This window comes from Amblyomma mixtum, chromosome 10, assembly GCF_055824585.1.
Source record: "Amblyomma mixtum isolate Tamu chromosome 10, ASM5582458v1, whole genome shotgun sequence".
Taxonomy (NCBI): domain Eukaryota; kingdom Metazoa; phylum Arthropoda; class Arachnida; order Ixodida; family Ixodidae; genus Amblyomma; species Amblyomma mixtum.
This window is the reverse complement of record NC_143021.1, coordinates 6,072,501-6,078,975: the sequence shown is the minus strand read 5'-3', so window position 1 is coordinate 6,078,975 and position 6,475 is coordinate 6,072,501.

Genomic DNA, 6,475 nt, shown 5'->3' with positions numbered 1-6,475 from the left:
TCCCCTTGGCGTTACGGGAACCCCTGCGGAAAGAACTCTTGCGCATGGAAAAGGCGAACATCATCTGCAAAGTGGACGAGCCCACTGATTGGGTAAGTCCTCTTGTTATTGTGAGGAAAAAAGATGGTAGCCTCAGGGTGTGCATGGATCCAAGAAATGTAAACGCATGTTTGAAACGGGAGCACTACCAGATGCCACAACGCGAAGATATTGAGGCGGAGCTATCCGGCGCAAAATTTTTCAGTCGCCTCGACGCTAACGCGGGATTCCACCAAATTCCACTCGACGAGGCCACTTCAAAGATATGCACGTTCGCCACGCCGTTTGGTCGCTACCGCTTCCTTAGACTCCCATTTGGAATCGCATCCGCACCCGAAGTCTTCCAGAAAACGCTTAGCGAGATTTTTGACCCTTTACCAGGAGTAAGGGTGTACATAGATGACATTTTGGTGTGGGGATCTTCTAATCAGGAGCATGGCGATCGCCTGAAAGCCGCTCTATCTGCAGCACAACAAGCAGGGCTAACATTTAACTTGGCCAAGTGCAACTTCGGAGTACAGGAAATAGCTTTCTTGGGCGATGTGCTTAGTCAAGCGGGAATTCGTCCAAACCCAGCATTGGTAGACGGTGTAAGCAAAATGCCCGTGCCAAACGATAAACTTGCTATTCAGCGCATGCTCGGCGTAATCAACTATTTCGGCAAATATCTGCCAACACTAGCTGAGAAAACGAAGCTTCTTAGAAGCCTCATACGGAAGGACACCGTGTTTAATTGGACAGAAAAGCACGCACAAGAATGGGAAACAATCTGCGACGCACTGCGCACTGCGCCGCTGCTGGCCATATTCGACCCCGTGAAAGAAACTAAGATAACGTCAGATGCTTCTAAAGATGGCCTAGGCGCTGCTCTGCTTCAGCGACACACCAGTGGCTGGCGTCCTGTCGCCTACGCGTCGCGAGCGATGACCGAAGTTGAAAAACGCTATTCCCAGATCGAGAAAGAGGCCATGGGAATTGCATACGCCTGTCACAAGTTCCACCAGTTTGTGTACGGCAGGAAAATCGTAATAGATACCGACCACAAACCATTGATCGCCATTGCGTGCAAAGACATTGGCAGCATGCCCCCCAGGCTTCAACGGTTTTTTCTTCGTCTGTTGATATACGAGTATGCTCTACACTTCGTGCCAGGAAAGGACTTGACACTTGCTGACATGCTGTCAAGGGCCACGCCGGCAGAATGTGGAGACACTAGCGATTTCGGCGACATTCAAGTTCACGCAGTTGCTGTTCTGTCGTCCTTGGTAAGCGAAAGAACGAAACGGCTTTTGGCACAGGAGACCTACAACGACCCGGAGCTGCGTGCAGCAGCAGAAAACCTGTCTTCAAACAAAGCCGTCGAAGGAACACTCAAACCATTTGCGTCGGAGCTTTCAGTGATTGACGGAATTCTGCTGAAGGGCAGCAAAGTAGTTATTCCAAAGAAGATGCGTCCAGAAACGCTCAGGCGCATTCACGAGGGCCATCTGGGTCTAAATAAGAGCAAAGCGAAGGCAAGGCGTTTAGTCTTCTGGCCCGGTTTGAACTCCGACATTGCAGACGTTGTACGCAAATGTGCGGTTTGTAAAACCTATGCATACAAACAGCCGAACGAGCCTCTCATGCTACGACCCCCTCCGGATCACCCCTGGTACCGAGTCGGCGTAGATCTCTTCTACTATGCTGGATCCATGCATCTTGCAGTTTTTGACGCATATTCAAATTTTCCAGAGGTCGAAAAACTCGGAGACACGTCTGCGACTACGGTCATCGACAAGTTGGCAGCCATCTTTGCAAGATACGGAATACCGGTGGAAGTCTGCACCGACAACGGCCCCCAGTTTTCAAGCCACCAATTCACCGCCTTCGCGAGACGGTACGATTTCAAACACATTACTTCGAGCCCCGAGTTTCCACGTTCCAACGGGCTTGCGGAAAAGGGTGTTCAGATCATCAAGCGGCTTCTTAAGAAGACCGGGAACGCACATGAAGATTTTTGGTTAGGTTTACTCGCATACCGCTCTGCCCCATTGCAGGATGGTCGGTCACCGGCGGAACTTCTGCAGGGCAGGCGCCTACGCACCAGACTACCAGACTTCAGCCAGGAGCCCAAACCACCCGTAAAGAAGCGCCAGCAGCAGTCGTCGGGCAGGCCGCTGCACCAACTGCAACCAGGACAGATTGTACGCGTGAGAGGCCAGGCCTGGACACAAAAAGCGAAAGTAATAGAAAAAGTAGCACCTAGATCCTACAACATTGCAACAGAAGAGGGCAGAACGCTGCGACGTAACCGTCAGCATCTGCTGGCCACCTCGGAGGCATTCAGGCACTCTAGCTACAGCGACGACAGTGACAGTGACGTGGGAGACGCTGATGCCGAAGAGCCTCCGCATCGGTCTTCACCTCGTGCGACTACGCCGGCACCTAGAAGATCGTCAAGGACTACGGCTGAACCACGGCGTTTAGCATACGGTTCCAACTTTGAACAAATCTCTTAGTGTCTCTTATCTCTGTAGCGTTTGTTGTTTCAATATTTCATTGCTTGTGGCATTATTCTTGCTTTGCTGTTCTGTTTAAAAAAAAAAAAAAAGATGGGAAGATGTATCGTGCTGGGTCATGCCGGCATATGGCACGTGATGCGCACCGTGTTGCGCGTCAACCGAGAACGGCCTATATAAGCGTTCACAATAAACCCAGCGGCAGCATTGCCTCTCCCGGATTCGTAGTCGATTGTCAGTCCCTTGTCAGCCTGTCTGGGGCTGATACAGTACACCAGCAACTTCGTGTTCAGGAACATTGCAGCCGTCGTTATGGAACAAAGAACTACTGGTTGAAACTGAAGGATTGATTGTTTTCCAGAACTGTTTTGGGTCGTTACGCAGCATAGAGGGCAGAGTGTTGTTGAAAAAGTTGTGTTTGGCGGTATATAAAGATTTTTTGTACTCGCTGGCGGCGCGAAAATACTTATCCCATGCAGCGTCGTTGTTAGAATGCTTTGCAATGCGAAAGAGCCTTTTTTTCTTGTTATTCAACCGGTTTAATACAGAATTGAACCATGGCGACTGTGCACGCTCTGTTATTGTGATAGTGGGGATGTACTTTCCGATTAGACGGAGCATTTCGGTTTTAAAAAGTTGCCAATTAGTATCAACAGGACGATCTTTATAACTGGCCGCGAAGGTGTCACAAAAAGATGCCAACTCTGTATTCAGACCTGCATAATCACCTTTACCATAAAGAGTCAGTTTTTTCTTGTTTTTTTTGCTTCTGAGTGAACTGCACTGGAAAGAGCCACAGATTACAGCGTGATCGCTCGGGGACGGGAGAAAGATAAGCGAAGAAAAAATATCGGCGTGGGTTGTTAAAATGAGGTCCAGGATATTAGAGGAGTGGTCTGTAATGCGTGTAGGTTCTGTGACCAGCTGTGATAGACCGAAAGTCAGGCACGTGTTCATGAATTCACATTCGTTGTTGCACTTTGACAAGGTGGAAGCAGGGTTAGTCCAGTTTATCGAGGGATAATTGAAGTCACCAAAAAGAACGACGGGGGTGTTGTGATTTATGGTTGTTATAGCTTGCAATGATTCGTAAAATAAAGGTAAGAAAGAGTCGTCGTTAGTTGGGGGTCGATAGCAAACACCAATTAGGAAGCGCGGAAAGGTAGCATTGCAACATATCCAGATTATTTCTAAAGGGGTCGAGATATTAACGAGCGTGCAGCGGAGCGATCGGTTAGCGGCGATTAGAACACCGCCACCGCGCGCATTGCCGGGTCTATCTTTGCGAAAGATATCAAAGTGAGGGAGTGAAGGCAATACTTCGAGATCAGTTATTGATGGATTTAGCCAAGTTTCTGTAAGTAGTACTAAGTAACTCGAAGAAGAAGAAATGAGGCTGCAAATTTCATCACGTTTCGGTATAACACTGCGGATATTAGTGTACAAGAATTGCACCGGGGAATAATTGACGTTGGTGATTTGGCGTTGAATTTGCACTTCGCGCTAGGATTTTTCGACAACGTTTTGTGCGGCGCGATCATAAATGTATGTTTTTTTTTGTTTGCGATGAGCTTGTCATTTCTTAATTTGATTTTAAGGTTACGTTTAAGCTTTTTCCGCGCAAGACGAGTTTCAGGCGAGAAGTCTTCACTGACGCTGTAATCGGTTCCCTTAAAATTTTTGCACAAAGAAAGCACAAAGTCTTTGTCTTTGTAGCGCTCAAACTTAACGATGATCGGCCGCTTTATTCCTTGTGTGTAAGTACCCAGTCTATGGGCCCGTGCAATATCTCGTGGCTGAATGTCGACATCAAGAAACTGATGACAGTGGTCAATGATCAACTTTTCGGATTCAGACCAGGATTCGCTTGGGCTGTCCGTCAAACCAAAAAACACTAAGTTGTCGCGACGAGACCTATTTTCAGTATCCACAACGCGGGCAGTCAGAGCAGATACTTGAGCCAAGCACTGATTTGTTGCCGATTGAATTGCGCTCAGGTCGGACTTCAAGGCTGTAAGCGACATAAACTCGGACTCAATTTTTCCTAGCCTGTTACTCAGGTCCTCGAACGTTTTGTCGTGGTCAGATAGCTTTTCGTTAATTGATTTAAGCTCGCCGAGTATGGTTGACTGCCCGCATTGTAGATCCTGTAACATCTTGACCAGTTCAGGCGATGAGATAGCGTCAACACTATCAAGAGGCCCGGGATTCGTCTCTACATCTCCCGCTAACAACAACAAGTTCAGCAAAATCCGTGTACAGTCATATGCAATTTCGCGCCAACAGCGTGGGCTCGGCAACACAACAATACCTCTATAGCTAGATTTCGTAGCAAAAAGGCAATGCCGGTTGGTTACCTGCAACATGAGGACGAAATGTCGGTAAGCTGGAGCCATCACTGTGCTGCCGAGCCCACTGAAAGGCCCTTCCGGGTGAACAGGCTTTATATCCTGATCGGCTGTGACGCTTGTCGAACGATAACGGTGAGGCAATCGGGTTTCCAGATATGGGGATGATTGTTGGTCATGCTAGGTTGGTCGTGACGAGTTGCTCCGCAGTGCGCCGTAATCCACCGGTAGTAGTTCGAAAGGGCACCACGTTCCGGGAGGCCGAGACAGCAAGGTAGATGACAGGTAATCTTTCGGGCTGGCATCAGCAGGGCAACCGGCCAGGCAGCCAAAAAGCGGCAACCAAGGTACCGCGCTGAGGAACTGCAACATGAGGACGAAATGTCGGTAAGCTGGAGCCATCACTGTGCTGCCGAGCCCACTGAAAAAAAAAAATGGAAGGCTATCCCGCACCTCCACTAGATGTCAGGTTGTAGTGCCGCCAGTTCAGCGTTCAGGAAGATACCAACAAGATTTGCAAACGATGCTCTTTATTTGTGCTGACTTGCACCCGCAAACGAACTATATAGCATGGCAGCGGCGTAAGCAACAAACTATCTCGTCAGTCGTGGAACTACGAATGCCCGCAGCTAGCTGCACCGCTTAATTTAAAGCCGGCCAGGAAACTTCGATATAACAGGTCAAAATCAACTACAGTAATCTGAAAAAACCTAGATGCAGTTCTTGGCTATTATCAATCGAGATTAGTCCGGTCGCTTCTCGCGTCAGGAACAAAAGTGAGAACGCCCCGTTCCTGCGGCCTTGAGCGCGAACAAACGAACACTACAATGATGCGCGGCAATATTTACCATCAGTGATATGTCCCTAGAATACCTTACAATACTATTTATGATCTCCCTCTTGATACAAGGAGTCTGTCACGAGTAAGCGTCCCTCGCCTGATCTTCTGGCGCACCCTTTTTGCCAGTGCACCGGTAGGACTGCCGATAATTCATCATGTGTGCTTAAGCGGTGCTGTTGTGTGTTACCAACAACAATTCCGTAAGTGTGTCCTGGTTTTTCACATGAGCCCGTGTCTTGTCCACGCAGCCTGAGCAGCTGGGACGTGTCTTTGGACTGCATGGCTAAACTTGTTTTTCCTGAAGGCTCACGAACTAAGAGGCCCCCTTTGGATTTCTTTCTTAGAGGACACGGGCCTCCTCGGGTAGTGGTAGGCTGGTTCTGGATTTTGTCTGATATGCGCCATAGCTGGAGCGATTGCCATAAGTAATCTAAGGTTAATCCCGGCTGCTTCTTAACCGAAGCACGAACCAACTAACTTTCAGTGGCCTCCTGAACGCCAATCACAGGTCTCTTGTCACGAACTCCATCGACGATCCCCGATGCTAGGCTTTCATAAAAGTTCCAAGCGCACTTCTGGTGTTCTTAAAAATGCCTTTAGTATTACCGTGGACTCCTGAGGGAATTTCATATGCTTCTTATCCCAGTTGCAGTCGAACCCTGGGTGCTATTCCTGTACGGACATGATGGCTATTCCGAGGCGGTCTCGATACGAGCTGGCCGGTGTCACTCTCACTCCCTTGGTTTATT